Raw genomic sequence first — 16,509 nt, forward strand, 5'->3', positions numbered from 1 at the left:
CCAGTTTTTTTGGGGGTAAATTGGGGGCCTCGGCTTATATTCGGGTCGGCCTATACTCGAGTATATACGGTATATGAAATTCATGGAATTCAGCTTTAGGCTATTTCATTGAGTTGATGGATAAATATCTTGTTCAGTACAGGATACTGCTCAATACTGAGCTGCTGGCTTCACAATTCTGGGGCGGTTACAGATCACATGACCTCTAAGTCCTGGTTCACATTGGCGCGATTTGGCAATTGCATGCCAAATCTGGAGCAAGTGCCAGCAAAGTCACCATCCTAATCAGTGCAACGCCGCATTTGCAGCGCCGCACCAATTTCCAAAAGTCGAATCTGTAGTACTTTAGGCGATTTCGGGATGAGATTTCCATTGACATCTGTGCAGAAACCCGCACAGATATCTCTGAAATCACCCCCGAAATCGGGACTGACATGCGAGAATGAAATTGTGCGAGTTCAGCTGAACTCGCGCAATTTCATTCCCTCAATCAGTGTGAACCTAGGCTAAATGTTACATTGTTGCAAGTTGTTAGAGACCGTTTTACTTTCTGTCTTGTGCTCCTGTTGTACAGTTTTGTCCCCGTTGAAAAGTTTATAAACTGGTTTTCGTCAAACCAAAAAGCTGGTCATACACTAGTAGTTTTTCTAAAGGAGCGTACGTTTGAACATTCACATGAACACTCTCAGTACATGCGATGACTTGGCGAATGTCATTCGAAAATACTACAAAATGTTGTTTCCTTTTAACATTACATTTCGAAATGAATGGACTTTCCCGAACCAAAGCCACATACACTGATAGAAATTAGTTTGTTCATGAAAAAAAAAAAATCATCCCGCTCCTTCAAATTTTCTCTCCACTGCGGTCGAAAACGAATGCAGATTTGAACGCACTAAAGATTCGAAAACTAAAACGTTCACAAAACTAAAAATTTGAGAACAGAATTCTACAAGTGTACACCCAGCTATAGTTCAATTCTCCTGATCCATTGATAACCACATTTCCAGAGATTTCAACTAATCTGTAAAGAGGTGCTTGGAATGGTCTACAACTGTTTCAAGTAGAACAAGTAGACTCTATGAGGTTGATTTACTAAAACGGGAGAGTGCAAAATCTGGTTCAGCTGCGCATGGCAGCCAATCAGCTTCTAACTTCAGCTTGTTCAGTTAAGCTTTGACAATAAAACCTGGAAGCTGATTTGCCGGGAGGGCGTCCATAGACGTCCTCCCATGCTCGAGCAGCCTGCGCGCCCCTCTATGAAACTCTGGGCTGATCACAGATCAGCCCAGATCCCGATCCCGACCCCTTACCATGTGATCAGATGTCAGCCAATGACAGCTGAGCATGTGATCTAAACAGATCCAGTAATCGACTATTTTTTCTCCTCACTCTGGTAGCGTGAGAAGGAGAAAAGAAGCCAATCACCAGCAGCTGTTAGAGGGACATTGGTCCTGATTGTAGAGAGCCTCTGCAGAGGCTTCTGTCCCACCTACCAGTGCCGACCAGTGCCCACAGTACCACCCAGCAGTGCCCATAGTGCCACCTATAAGACCCCATTCACACCTGAGCGTTTTGTAGCCCTACGCCTGAAGCTACAAAACGCTGGAGGGGAAAAAATACATTATTCTCAATGGAGATGGTTCACATCTCCACTCCAAGTTGTCTGAAGCCCTACGCCTGAAGCTCAAACAAGTTCCGGACCCTTTTTTGTCGCGCGAATCAGGCTGATTTGGGCGTTTTCATTCCCATAGAAACTAATGGAAACGCTCGATTAGAGCGTTTAGCGCGACAACGAGCGTTTCTATGGGCGTTTTGACGCTGTATCTGCAATGCTTAACATTGGTGACCTTTTGCCCTGCACAAATTCGCGACAAAATGCGGCAAAAAACGCTGCGAATCGCGGTAAAAAACGCCGCAATCGCGGTAAAAAACGCCGCAAATTGCGGTAAAAAACGCAGCAAAAAACGCTTGAAAAAGCTACACTCAGGTGTGAATGCAGTCTAAAAGTCACCACCAAAGTGTCTCATCACCAGTGCCTCCTATCAATACCACCTACCAGTGCCCATCAGTGCCACCTACCAGTGCCACTCATCAGTGCTACCCATCAGTGCCACTCATCATTGCCACCCATCAGTGCCACTAATCAGTGCCATCCATCAGTGCCACTCATCAGTGCCACCCATTAGTGCCACTCATCAGTGCCATTCATCAGGGCCCATCAGTGTAGTCTTATCAGTGCGGTCTTATCAGTGCCTATCAGTGTCACCTTATCTGCCTTATCTGTGCCTATCAGTGTGGCCTTATCTGTGCTGCCCATTAGTGCCCATCAGTGCAGCCTCATCAGCGAATATCAATGAAGGAGAAAAATTACCTGTTTGCAAAATTTTATAACAAACTATGAAACATTTTTTTTTTTTTTTTTTTTTTTAAAGTTTGTCTTTTTTTGTTTGTTTAGCAAAAAATGAAAATCCCAGTGGTAATTAAATACTACCATAAGAAAAATGATAAAAATTTAATTTGAGTACAATGTAGCATGACCGCGCAATTGTCATTCAAAGTACGTCAGCGCTGAAAGCTAAAAATTGGTCTGGGCAGGAGGGGGGTTTAAGTGCCCAGTAAGCAAGAGGTTAAGTACCCGACTTGTATAAGTGTACAATATGTATATGCTGTATTTATAAGGGTTATTTGTTAACTGCTACTTTATTGTATTTAATAATAAAAAAAAAAATGTAATTCAAAAATGTCTTTGCTTGATTAATATGACAGAGTAATCAACTTATCATAGTTAAAGAGGATCTTCCACTTCCCTTTAAAATAAAAAAAAATCCAATAATATGTAAACAGGTGTACCTAAACACGTAACCTTATGTGTATCCAATCTTTTTTTTCATTTGTAGTCCTTTCAAAAGGCCTCTGTGTTGCCTGTGCTTCCGATCCTTTGACATGAAAATAATGTCATTATATAATGTCAATTTACCTGTTTATTAAAAAAAAACCTTATCGCAAAATCCGAGGGATATTTTATCCAACAAATGAGTGTAATGTTATACGGTGCATGAATGAGAGAGACATATGAAAGTCACGTTCTTCATCTCATGCATGCACAGTATAACAATACTGCAAGCTCTCCCAGCTTTATTACAAGATCTCTGTAAAAGCACTGGTAATGTTGCCTTCCCAGGAGACATCTGTGAGGCCAGGACTACATCACCAGTATCTTAAACTACAACTAAAGGCAAAACTATTTTTTTGGGATAGAGGGGAGAGGGATTAGAACACCTGTCAGTTTTAATTGCTGTCTGTGTCCCCGTTTCAGAGATTCACCCTCTCTATTTGTCCTGCTAACAATTATCATTCAAAGTGAAAGTAAAAGAAAATCCCAAATTTTGGGTTCTGACGGAACTGTCCCAGCACCCAGCTTTGGTGCTTCAATCAGTATACCGCTTCCAGTCTAAACATACAGTAGATATCAGATATTATAGCCGCATATTGCAACCAAGAACTAGCTGGGACTAGCTGCAAAACTGGAACTGATTATTGAACAAGAATACAGGCTTTTTATACACTTGAGAAGTAGGTCTGTCACCTGATGAGCAATGACCCAAATATTTATCCAAAACATTAGACAATGAGGTACAGCTGACTCATGGCTAATCCCATCATAGAGGATCCTTAAGAGTTTAGTCAAATTAGCCAACATATACTAGATACATTATACTAGATACATTAAGTTGATTAAACAACTAGCCACCTGGACACTCAGAGGTGTCATTCCAGATCATACTTGCCGGCATCAAGCTCACGAAGTACAATACACATTATTACAAGTATACACACATCCCCACAGTAGTTTGCTAGCAGACAATAGGTGTGTTAACCACTTGCCGACCGCCGCACGACGATATACGTCGGCAGAATGGCACGGGCAGGCATATGGGCGTATATATAAGTCCCTGCCTGCCCGCGGGTGGGGGGCCCGATCGGGCCCCCCCCCGGTGCCTGCAGCGGTCGGCATTCCTTCGAGAGCGATCCGGGATGAGGGGGCGGCCATTCATTCATGGCCACCCCCTCGCGATCGCTCTCGACGAATGGAAATCCCCCGTGACATCACTTCCTCTCCTGTAATGTAAACACAGGAGAGGAAGTGATGTATTCTCTCCTCCGTGTCGGTATTTTTCGTTCCGACACGGAGGAGAGCGGATCGGTGAGTTGCACCAACACTCTACACACACAGTAGAACATGCCAGGCACACTCACACCCCCCCTTTACCCCCCGATCACCCCCCCCCAATTACCCCTGCCCCCCAGTCACAGTGACACCAATGTCATTTTTTTTTTTGCATTGGTGTCATTTGTGACTGTAATAACTGTTAGGGCAGTTAGAGTTAGCCCCCTTTAGTTCTAATGTACCCCCCTAACCCCCCCAATAAAGGTTTAACCCCGTGATCACCCCCCGTCGCCAGTGTCACTAAGGCTGGGTTCACATTGCAGCGGTTTATGAGAACGAATGTGATTCGCACCGCACTGCAGTGCAAATCACATCCGATCTCTGTGCGATTCGAGTTCAGCCATTCGCCGCACCCGCCGCACCCGCCACACCCGCCGCACCCGCCGCAAATTCGCACGGGACCCTTTTTTTGGCCCGCAGCAGAATCGGATCGCATGGGTGTTCACACCATGCGATCCGAGTTTGCAGATCGCACTGCGATATGCAAACTGATCTGGGGGTGTCAGTAACATTTCACTGACACTCCCAGCAGTTCGCATAGGGCAGTGTGAGCTGCTGCCGGGAGGCATGCGATGCGGGAACCCGCCGCGGATTCGCGGCGTTTCCGCATCGCTCCAGTGTGAACCCAGCCTAATAAGCGATCATTTTTCTGATCGCCGTATTAGTGTCACAGGTGACGCTAGTTAGGCAGGTAGGTATTTAGGTTCGCCGCAGCTTTTTATAGCGCCAGGGACCCCCATATACTACCGCATAAAGCCCCCTGATTGCCCCCTAGTTAACCCTTTCACCTGTGATCACCATATAACTGTTACAGGTGACGCTGGTTGGTTAGTTCTTTTTTTATAGTTTCAGGGCACCCGCCATTTATTACCTAATAAAGGTTTAACCCCCTGATCACCCGGCGGGTGTCATTTGTGACTAATAACTGTTAGGGCAGTTAGGGTTAGCCCCCTTTAGTTCTAAGGTACCCCCCTAACCCCCCCAATAAAGGTTTAACCCCGTGATCACCCCCCGTCGCCAGTGTCACTAAGGCTGGGTTCACATTGCAGCGGTTTGAGAACGGATGTGATTCGCACCGCACTGCAGTGCAAATCACATCCGATCTCTGTGCGATTCGAGTTCAGCCATTCGCCGCACCCGCCGCACCCGCCACACCCGCCGCACCCGCCGCAAATTCGCACGGGACCCTTTTTTTGGCCCGCAGCAGAATCGGATCGCATGGGTGTTCACACCATGCGATCCGAGTTTGCAGATCGCACTGCGATATGCGAACTGATCTGGGGGTGTCAGTAACATTTCACTGACACTCCCAGCAGTTCGCATAGGGCAGTGTGAACTGCCGCCGGGAGGCATGCGATGCGGGAACCCGCCGCGCATTCGTGGCGTTCCCGCATCGCTCCAGTGTGAACCCAGCCTAATAAGCGATAGTTTTTCTGATCGCTGTATTAGTGTCACAGGTGACGCTAGTTAGGCAGGTAGGTATTTAGGTTCGCCGCAGCTTTTTATAGCGCCAGGGACCCCCATATACTACCGCATAAAGCCCCCTGATTGCCCCCTAGTTAACCCTTTCACCAGTGATCACCATATAACTGTTACAGGTGACGCTGGTTGGTTAGTTATTTTTTTATAGTTTCAGGGCACCCGCCATTTATTACCTAGTCTCACTAGTGTACCCCTAAATTTAGGGGTGTCTACTTTCCAAAATGGGGTCATTTGGGGGGGGTTTGTGCCATCTTGGCATTTTATGGCCTTCAAAACTGTAACGCCCTTAGAAAGCCTGAAGGCGGTGCTTGGTTTTCGGGGCCCCGTACGCGGCTAGGCTCCCAAAAAGTCCCACATATGTGGTATCCCCGTACTCAGGAGAAGCAGCAGAATTTATTTTGGGGTGTCATTTTACATATGCCCATGGCATGCGTGAGCAATATATCATTTAGTGACAACTTTGTGAAAAAAAAAAAAAAAAAAAAAAAAGTTTGTAATTTTCCCGCAACTTGTGGCAAAATATAAAATATTCCATGGACTCAACATGCCTCTCAGCAAATAGCTTGGGGTGTCTACTTTCTAAAATGGGGTCATTTGTGGGGGTTTTGTGCCATCTTGGCATTTTATGGCCTTCAAAACTGTAATAGGTAGTGAGAAGTGAACTCAAAAATTTACGCCCTTAGAAAGCCTGAAGGCGGTGCTTGGTTTTCGGGGCCCCGTACGCGGCTAGGCTCCCAAAAAGTCCCACATATGTGGTATCCCCGTACTCAGGAGAAGCAGCAGAATTTATTTTGGGGTGTCATTTCACATATGCCCATGGCATGTGTGAGCAATATATCATTTAGTGACAACTTTGTGAAAAAAAAAAAAAAGTTTGTAATTTTCCCGCAACTTGTGGCAAAATATAAAATATTCCATGAACTCAACATGCCTCTCAGCAAATAGCTTGGGGTGTCTACTTTCTAAAATGGGGTCATTTGTGGGGGTTTTGTGCCATCTTGGCATTTTATGGCCTTCAAAACTGTAATAGGTAGTGAGAAGTGAACTCAAAAATTTACGCCCTTAGAAAGCCTGAAGGCGGTGCTTGGTTTTCGGGGCCCTGTACGCGGCTAGGCTCCCAAAAAGTCCCACATATGTGGTATTCCCGTACTCAGGAGAAGCAGCAGAATTTATTTTGGGGTGTCATTTCACATACGCCCATAGCATGTGTGAGCAATATATCATTTAGTGACAACTTTGTGTAAAAAAAAAAAAAAAAATTTTTTTTGTCATTATTCAATCGCTTGAGGCAAAAAAATAAAATATTCAATGGGCTCAACATGCCTCTTATCAATTTCCTTAGGGGGTCTACTTTCCAAAATGGGGTCATTTGGGGGGGTTTTGTACTGCCCTGCCATTTTAGCACCTCAAGAAATGAAACTAAACTAAAAGCTGCGTAAATTCCAGAAAACGTACCTTAGTTTGTAGATGTGACAACTTTTGCGCAAACCAATAAATATACAATTATTGACTTTTTTTTTACCAAAGACATGTGGCTGAATACATTTTGGCCTAAATGTATGACTAAAATTGAGTTTATTGGATTTTTCTAATAACAAAAAGTAGAAAATATCATTTTTTTTCAAAATTTGCGGTCTTTTTACGTTTATATCGCAAAAAATAAAAATCGCAGAGGCAATCAAATACCATAAAAAGAAAGCTCTATTTGTGGGAAGAAAAGGACACAAATTTTGTTTGGGTACAACATTGCATGACCGCGCAATTACCAGTTAAAGCAGCGCAGTGCCAAAGTGAAAAAAGACCTCTGGTCATTTACCAGCAAAATGGTCCGGTCTGAAAGTGGTTAATTAGCACAATTAACAATGGGTGAAAGACAGGTGGCTTGAGCTGTTGAGATTAACATCTGCTATGAGTTTCCCAGCGTTGAGCAGTCATGGCTGGTAATGTGCCATCTTGGCCTTTAATATGGATCTCTGGCCTAGTCTGTGTGTTCTGGGGAGACGTAAACCCGAATCAGAAACAACACCACTCCAAGGGTCCCCCAGGCACCCGCATCCAAAAGAATAGCATTCTCTTGAAAGCCAGGACCCATGGTCAGTAGTCAAGAGGCTAGCCTGCAGTCCCCTCCAAAAGCCTCTGTCCCGGGTGAGTTTGGCACATAGGTTGTCACCAGAAAAGGAGTAGAGGGGAAATCTTCCAATGGGACACTAGTTCTGGTGACCTGGGGGTCACTTAATTTTCAGGGATTTTTTCTCACTTCCTTTTTGGCTATGGGACAGGAAGTGAAGGGAAATCTCTGCAACGTGACATGGATGGCGGAAGAAAGATAACCCTCCCTTACGCTATCCAAAATGTTTTGACTATAGTTCTACAAAAACCAAGTTTACACAATAAAGGTAAGCAAATCAAAACAGTGTTTTAAAGAAACCATTGAAAGATGCATGCTGAAGACAATTTTAGTGAAATGAGGTGAGGAGGTCCGCCTTTAGTGCATTAAAAATAGTTGTCATTGTAGTTCGTTGCTACGAGTAGTTTGTTATGGTGCGACTTAAGCCTAATACACATGAGCTGAATGCCGGGCGGCAAAAGAAACTGGTGCAATAGAAATCGTCTGACATTTGGCTGGTCTGTGCTGGAGTCTGTGTGCACACAGATTCACACTGTCTCATAGTTCCCACTCATTATCTGTAGTATTGCAATACTATTATTGTATCACTGCAGCAGACTTCACTATTTTTGTAAAATTTTCTTTTTGCTATACAATGAGTGATGTGCAATTTTAGAATAACTGGCAATGCCAATTGTCACTATTTCCATTAATTCTCATTAAATGTGGCTTGATTATGCAGATAGGGAAAACTTGGCAATTATAACAAAGAGATATAGGATGTTTTAAAGCGGAGAAGTTTTAGGGTCTGTTTGTTACCAAGAGCCACAATATTGATAAAGTGAAACTGATAACAAAAGATAGCAGAATGGTGATAGAAGCCTGCTTGGCATGTACACTATATCCCTTTCATGACTAAGCCTATTTTTGGAATTTGGTGTTTACAAGTTAAAATCCATATTTTTTTGCTAGAAAATTACTTGGAACCCCCAAACATTATATATATATATTTTTTTAGCAGAGACTCTAGAGAATAAAACGGCGATTGTTGCAATATTTTATGTCACACGGTATTTGCGCAGCGGTGTTTTAAACGCAATTTTTTGGGAAAAGGGACACTTTCATGAATTAAAAAAAAACGAAAGAAAAATTTTTTTGCATAATGTGAAAGATAATGTTACGCCGAGTAAATAGATACCAAACATGTCACACTTTATAATTGCACGCACTCGTGGATTGACGACAAAGAATCTCAATAGGCAAAGTATTTAATTTTTTTTTTACGGTTACCAGGTTAGCGTTGCAGAGGAGGTCTAGTGCTAGAATTATTGCTCTCGCTCTGACGATCACGGTGATACCTCACATGTGTGATTTGAACACGGTTTACATATGCGGGCGCAACTTCCGTATGCGTTTTCTTCGCTTTGCGAGCTCGCGGGGACGGCGGGCACTTTAAAAAAATTATATTTTTTTTTATTTTATTTATTTGAAAATGAATAAATTGTTTAAAAAAAATAATAATAATGTGATCACTTTTATTGCTGTCACAAGGAATGTAAACATCTCTTGTGACAGTAATAGGTGGTGACAGGTACTCTTTATGGAGGGATCGGGGGTCTAAAAGACCCCCCACCCCTCCTTTACACTTCAATGTATTCAGATCGCCGAAAACGGCGATTCTGAATACCGTATATATTTTTAAAACCGGCGCCATTTTCAGCCGAGTAAACGGGAAGTGACGTCATGACGTCGCTTCCGTGTTTACGATTAGGATACTGAAACGAAGCCGATTACGGCTTCGTTCCAGTTCTTCCCCGGCAGCCCGAGGCGCCGGATCTTGAATCGGTGCTCCCGATGGAGCGGGAGCACCGGTAACAGCGGTGGGAGGGGGGGATGTGCCCTCCCGCTCCTCCGGCATAACAGCCGAGCGGCTTTTAGCCGCTTCGGTTGTTATGGCTGGATAGCCAATCGCCAGCTGAACAAAACGGTACCGGGATGATGCCTGCAGGTGCGGGCATCATCCCGGTATACCCCCCGGAAGCCAAGTATGCACATCTGCGTACGCTCGGCGAGAAGGGGATATTACCAAAAGGTTTAGTTGAGTGTGTCTATGGGAAGGTTTGACCATTCTTCCAGAAGCGCATTTGTGAGCTCAGGCACTGGTGTGGATGAAAAGGTCTGGCTCGCAGTCTCCGCTCTAATTGATGCCAAAGGTGTTCTATCAGGTTGAGGCCAGTCAAGTTCATCAACCCCAAACTCGCTCATCCATGACTTTATGGACCTTGCTTTGTGCACTGGTCCATATCATTAGCTACGATTGACATTGACGTTGAAAAATGATATACTGAAAATAATGGGCTGATGTCAGACTCCGCCTTTAAAGATTCGGAGATAGCTTTAGAACAACATTTGGAAGTGTTTGTAGCGGGTATCTTAAAAACAAAAGACAAAAAATATAATAGAGACAGACTTGCATATGAAACAAATACAGCGTACAAATGGTCGGCGGAGGGAGGTGGACGTAAAAAGAAACCTTTCCCCCAAAGACATTATAATTCTAATCAAGAACCATCTGATTTCTTCTTTTCAACAACTCTCAGAACTCTACAGATGTTTTTCAAAAACGTAAGTTTGATCGTCCAACTCAGAGTTTATCTGCTGCAAAACGTACTCCAAAAGAAAACACGCGTTCAGGCCTTCGATCCCAGAATAAACCGATACCAGTATTGCATGAATCTCATAGTGATAACATCAGTGTTGCATCCGTTTCTACATCAAATGTTTTAGCTTCTTCGAAGGTAAGCAATACTTTCATAAAAGACACCCCCAGAGTGTTTATTGAGACAGACTGGATGGATGGCTGCTGTGTCCTTTGCACTAACTTCCCTATGGGGACCTGACATTAAGGAACAGCTAACTAGTTTCTCTATTTTTACATTTTCTTTTTCTTTTATCATTTTGCAGATTGCAGAAGTTTCTGAAGAAAAGAAGTTTCTACCAGTTTGCTTAAGCCTTCTTGTTAAATACAGGAAGAACATCGGGCTTATTTTCTTCTCCTTTTAAAATATTCAGCATTACTTGTATCTACATTATCTTGTCAACATGAGTCCAAAATTCTCTGCGCTGTTGATCTGTAAGTAAATTCAATTAACTTTTTTTCTTATTATTGAGTAAATCTAGGATATTATAGCAGTGAAGGTTTAATTATTAAGGAACATACCAAAGGACAATGGATCATAACCCATAGCCAATCGTCAATCATCTTTCATCATTGTGAATGCACTAAATGTATCAAAGGAAAATCTATTTGGGTTTAATGAATTAACATGTATTATGGATTTTTGTACTACATGATGGAAGAAACTTTAGTTAACCAAGTGACCTTCTGAAGATTTACCCACCTTTACGACCAGGTCATTTTCCTTGCGATACGGCACTACGTTACTTTAACTGACAATTGTGAGGTCATACAACGCTGTATATAAATTAAAATGATGTTCTTTTTTTCCCACAAATAGAGATTTATTTTGGTAGTATTTGAACACCAAAAAATAAAACAGCGAAACTGTGGGGTGGGAAAAAATGATATGTTTAATATTAACATATAATCTATGCCGACTGATATTATAAAAGGTACCCCACTGACTCAGCTTAAATAAAGCTGGGGTTTCTGAAGGCATGGGGAACATGCAAACAGAAAAAGCAAACCAAAGGGCCCAAATTTGAAGATTACACATTCATATTTATTTACAAACGAGCTGCTCCGATAGTTATTCACTTATACTAATGTTTGTATGGGCTGTTTTGCCATTTGCGTAGGTTGGTGGTAGACCCATTTATTTTTACCACCAAAAGAAAGCTCTATTTATGGGAAAAGAAGGACATAAATTTCATTTGTGTACAGCATTGTATGACCGCGCAATTGTCAGTTAAAGTAACGCAGTGCCATATCGCAAAAAATGGCCTGGTCATGAAGGGGGGGGGGGACCTTCCAGAGCTGAAGCGGTTAAAGGTTATCTTTAGCTTTTTTTCGTTTTGGATAGACAGGAAGGGTTAGAACCCATCTGTGTTGTTACTGGAGAGATTCACCTTCTCTATTGTAAGGTTTAGTTCACCTTTTCAGAAGAAATTAAAAGGTGATCTAACACCCTTCACCCTTTCCACCCACCCTCCTCGGTCCCCGCTGTACCAGGACCAGGACATGGGGAGGGTGTGGGGTTGTTAGTCCACCTTTTCTGAAAGGGTAAATTTACAAATTGACCGGTCACCAAGGCTGAAGGGAATGGAAAATCCCCCAGAACAGAAATAATAGAAAAATGTTCTAATGGGGACACCTGTTTCCGATAACAACTGTCTAGAAGAGGAGCCCTTTGGGGATGTTTAATCGTATTTGCTTTTGTATCCCCAGGACAGAGATTAAAGGAAAAATTTCCAAACCTGGTAATTTGGCCTCTAAATGCAGGGGAAACTTTTTTATTTTTATTCTTTCTACAAGTTATTTCCTTCTTTCTTTGTTATGAATTTCCCCAAAAATACACTTTATTTTCATTCCCAATTGTGCAAAATATGCTGTCTGACCATGTATTAGGAGTGTGGAGTAGGCTTCACTAATTTCCTGAACAATTACTTGATCTTTGTTGAAAGGGGAGATTGGAGTTCAGGCTAATACTAGACTTTATAAAGGATCACGTGGCCAATCCCGAGGCTCCAATGGAATCTTGGAACAGGAACCTGACTTAGATAAGGCTTGTGTGGTCTCCACTAATGAAGGCCCCTTGAAAAGGGAGCCTTGACTGCTGGATGCTTGGCAACCTAATCGCGGAGTCGGAGTGACTCCATTAAGATTGGCTAAAATGAGGTGACTGGGTGGAGACGAAACTCTAGAAAAGGCTACGCAGAAGCACGTCCCACTACTTTCCAGAGACATTTGACAACACAAGAGTTGCCCACCCACCTGCCCGTTGTGTGCTTCGTCACAGCTTCATTGTCAGTTTTACCTTGCCAGCAATTGGTATTACTTTATGGGCTAAGCTTAGATTACACTGCAGGGTAACAAGTCTCTGTAAGATAAAAATATCATTTTTAGGGCTGTGGAAATTAAAGATGACTTCCTCGATTAATCGATTATTATTTTTTGAACGATCAAAAGAGTTTCGTCTGAGATCCGGTTACATCACAGACATCAACGTCATTGGACTCCTTCCCCCTTCCCCAAGTGCCTTTGTCTGCTAACGAAGGGAAGGGGGGAGGAGTCCGGTGACGTCAAAGTTCTGATTGAACGTAATGCTTATGGGGGAGGAGCTACGCATGACGTCACCCACTGCTGCCCTACGGATCTAACACGATTGTCGACTTTACATGCTGTGTTTTTATCATCTTTATGTGAGTAGTTTGTGTTTGAACACAAAAATGAAATCTTATACTTAAGCGGTGAGCACTTAGATCTTTTCTTTCTACCCATGACCTGGCATCCTTGCTGAGATTTAAGGAGACGTGAGAGAAGTTTATGGTCCGTGTTAACCCTTTTGATACCTGCTTGCATGAGCACCTGTTTGCACAGGGGTCCATGCCATAAGGTGAGAGTGATTAGTTAGACCGGAGGTGGAGGGATTGTCACGCTACTGTGGGGAAAAATGACACGTCAGTGCTACAGTCTGAATTCAAAACGTATTTGTGTGAACTGTGAAGTTGAGTCATTGTGGAAACTAACTAATGTCGGGTGATTGTATATAGTGTATACCACATTTACCACTGACTAATGCAGAGTTGCAATGCAAGGAGATCAGCTAAAAGGAGTTGGATCTGTATATGCGTTATAATTAATCGATTAAAAAAATGGATTAATCGAACATGAAAATTTTAATCAGTAACAGCCCTAATAATTTTGCATTGACTTTCTCTTTTATTTTTTTAGTGATCATTTTGGACAAAGCAGGTAAGTGTTGCTCCTTTATCAGATAATGAAAGCGGTAATGACTTAAAATACGTCAATAATGACATAACTGGCAGACATATTTTAAAACATGGCAACTGTATCATTTTTTCCAGTCTCTTATATTAGAAAATTCACTGTGTTACAGGAGTTCAAAGGGTCCCCGTTTATTGGGGCTTGCTCACTAGCATCTGGAGCAATCATGCTAACTACCCCTTTAGGATCCCACCAATTTTATTAGCCTAGGGCCTGTTTTGTTCATTAGTACTAATCTCTGATGAAATATTGCACATTGGCTTTTGATGACATAGGAGTCTGAATGAAATGTAATCTTAACTTTTTTTTTTTTTTTTTAACATAAATGATTTTATTAAACAATTCACATTGTACAGACATGTGCAACAGGTAAAAATCACATACAGAAAGTGCTGCCACGACTCTCTCGTATCGCAGAGCAGGTGACAGTATAACAAAGTTACATTGGCCGTGGTTACTAGGACACAGCTATATAAGGATAGTCATAGCTTAACAACAAACGTATAAACGGTGTAATGATATATTAGGGGAGATGCACTCACACTGTGTCAGGTAGTGCTAAATATGAGTGCCCAACCCGTGAGACCATTATCATCAGGTCTAACTTGGGTTCTGAAGAAGGTGTTAATCCTGGCTCTAAGAATGGGTGTAAGTAAATATGTCTTCCCACTGTTCTTTTGTGAGGTTGATCTGTAGGTCTTTTTCCCAGAAGCTAAGTGTGGGGATCGCCTGTATCTGGTCAGAGTCGTCTTGTAGTATAACATATATGCTCGAGATTAGGTGTCTCAGAGAAGTGTTGCTGGTACATAGGCGTTCAAATGGGGAAAGTTGTCTACACCACGTAGCGGATGGAGCTTCCGAGGCTAAGAAATGTCTCAATTGTCTATAAGACCAGAAAGGGAAGCTCTGAGTTGGGGAAAGTGCAGCTAAGTTTTCATAAGAGCGTTGTCGACCTCTGTGGAAGAGGTGGTGGGCTAATACCTCCTCATGTGGCCATCCCCAGATAAGGGGATGTGTTTTGACGGTCTGGTTCCAGTGACTTGGGGTAAGCCAGGGAAGGGAGTGCAACCGGCCATTTGTAAAATGATCCTCCAGAGGAATCCACGCCTTCCAGGGTCTGTGGATCCGCCAATCCACAATTCTGGTTAGGTGGCAAGCTAAGTAGCATTTGGGGAGGTCATGAAGACTAATTCCTCCCTTTGTTTTAGCCCGATTCAAGCGAGAGTATTTAATGCGATAGGGGGAAGCCCTGACGCATCCCGTTGCTGATTGAGAAGGCGTCCGACAGGAGGCCATTGACCTTTACTTTGGCTAAAGGGTTCACATATAAGGCGTCAACATGTGAGCGCATGCGTGGAAGGAGTTCCACTCCCTTTAGCACCGCTTGCATATAGTCCCAGGCCACCCTGTCGAACGCCTTCTCAGCATTGAGAGATAAAAGGAATCCATGGGATTGTGTTGAAGTAAGCCAGTGATGTAGGTTCAATGTGCGGATAGTGTTATCTCTAGCTTCCCTACCGGGGACGGAGTCCACTTGATCAGATTGTATGAGACCAGGAATAAGAGGAAGCAGTCTGTTGGCGAGAATCTTTGCGTATAGTTTGATATCTATATTTAGCAGGGATATGGGCCTATAGTTGGATACTTGCGTTGTATCCTTGCCGGTTTTAGGGATAACTGTTATGTGTGCTTCCAGTAGGCGACCCAGCAAAGTGTTGGGGTTTGCTAGAGCGTTGAAAGTCTGTAGTAGGGATGGCGTCAATTCTTCAGGGAATGTTTTGTAATATATCAGTGGGAGGCCGTCAGGTACTGGGCTCTTCCCCACTTTCATTTGTTTGATTGCCAAGAGGAGTTCCTCTGAAGAGAGGGGGCTCTCCATGGCTTGTGCTTGCTGAGGCGTAATTGGTTTAGGGCAGTATTGGGCTAGGAAGTCTTTAATTTTGTCATTGCAGTCGCCTAGCTTAGGTGCTCCTGTGTCGTCACGTGTCAGATTGTAAAGTTTGGAATAGAACATTTTGAATTGTTTGGCAATGTCTGTGCTTCTGGAGAGTAGGTTACCTTTGCTGTCTCGTGTTTGATGGATTGTCGTCTGTGATTTGGCTACCTGTATCATACCTGCTAGGAGTCTCCCACTTTTGTTACCGTGCTCATAAAATACTTTTTGGCCCAGGATGTATCGTCTTCTAGTGCGTTTCCCAAGTTCATCTAAAAGTGTGGAGCGAACTAGCGTGAGTTCCTGGAGTGTTGCTAGTGAAGTGGCCCGTTTATGTGTCCTCTCAAGTCTGTGAATTACTTCGATAAGGGATTTAATTCGTTCTTGGTATTTCTTTTTAGAGGCGGTTGCTAGGGAAATTAGCTTACCTCTAATGACACACTTGTGGGCCTCCCAAAGTGTGATGGGAGACATGTCGGGGGAATGATTTTCTTTAAAGTAAAGTTGAAGTCGAGAGCGTATCTGAGTCAGTAAAGCTGGGTCCTTCAGAAGGGAGGGATTCAGTCTCCACATTTTAGATTTGGGGTTCGATTCTGTGAAGGTGAGGGTCATTGTGATGGGGTGGTGGTCCGACAAAAACATTGGTTCGATGGATGCTTGGGAGAGGTATGTTAGGTCGCGTTGGGTCAGGAAGAAGTAATCTAACCTAGAATACTTCTGGTGCGGTGAGGAGAAGAAGGTATAGTCCTTGACTGTTGGGAATAGGGTGCGTCAGGTGTCGTGTAAGG

This window comes from Lithobates pipiens, unplaced genomic scaffold (assembly GCF_037356315.1).
Source record: "Lithobates pipiens isolate NorthernLeopardFrog02 unplaced genomic scaffold, aLitPip1_a1.2 Scaffold_62, whole genome shotgun sequence".
Taxonomy (NCBI): Eukaryota; Metazoa; Chordata; class Amphibia; order Anura; family Ranidae; genus Lithobates; species Lithobates pipiens.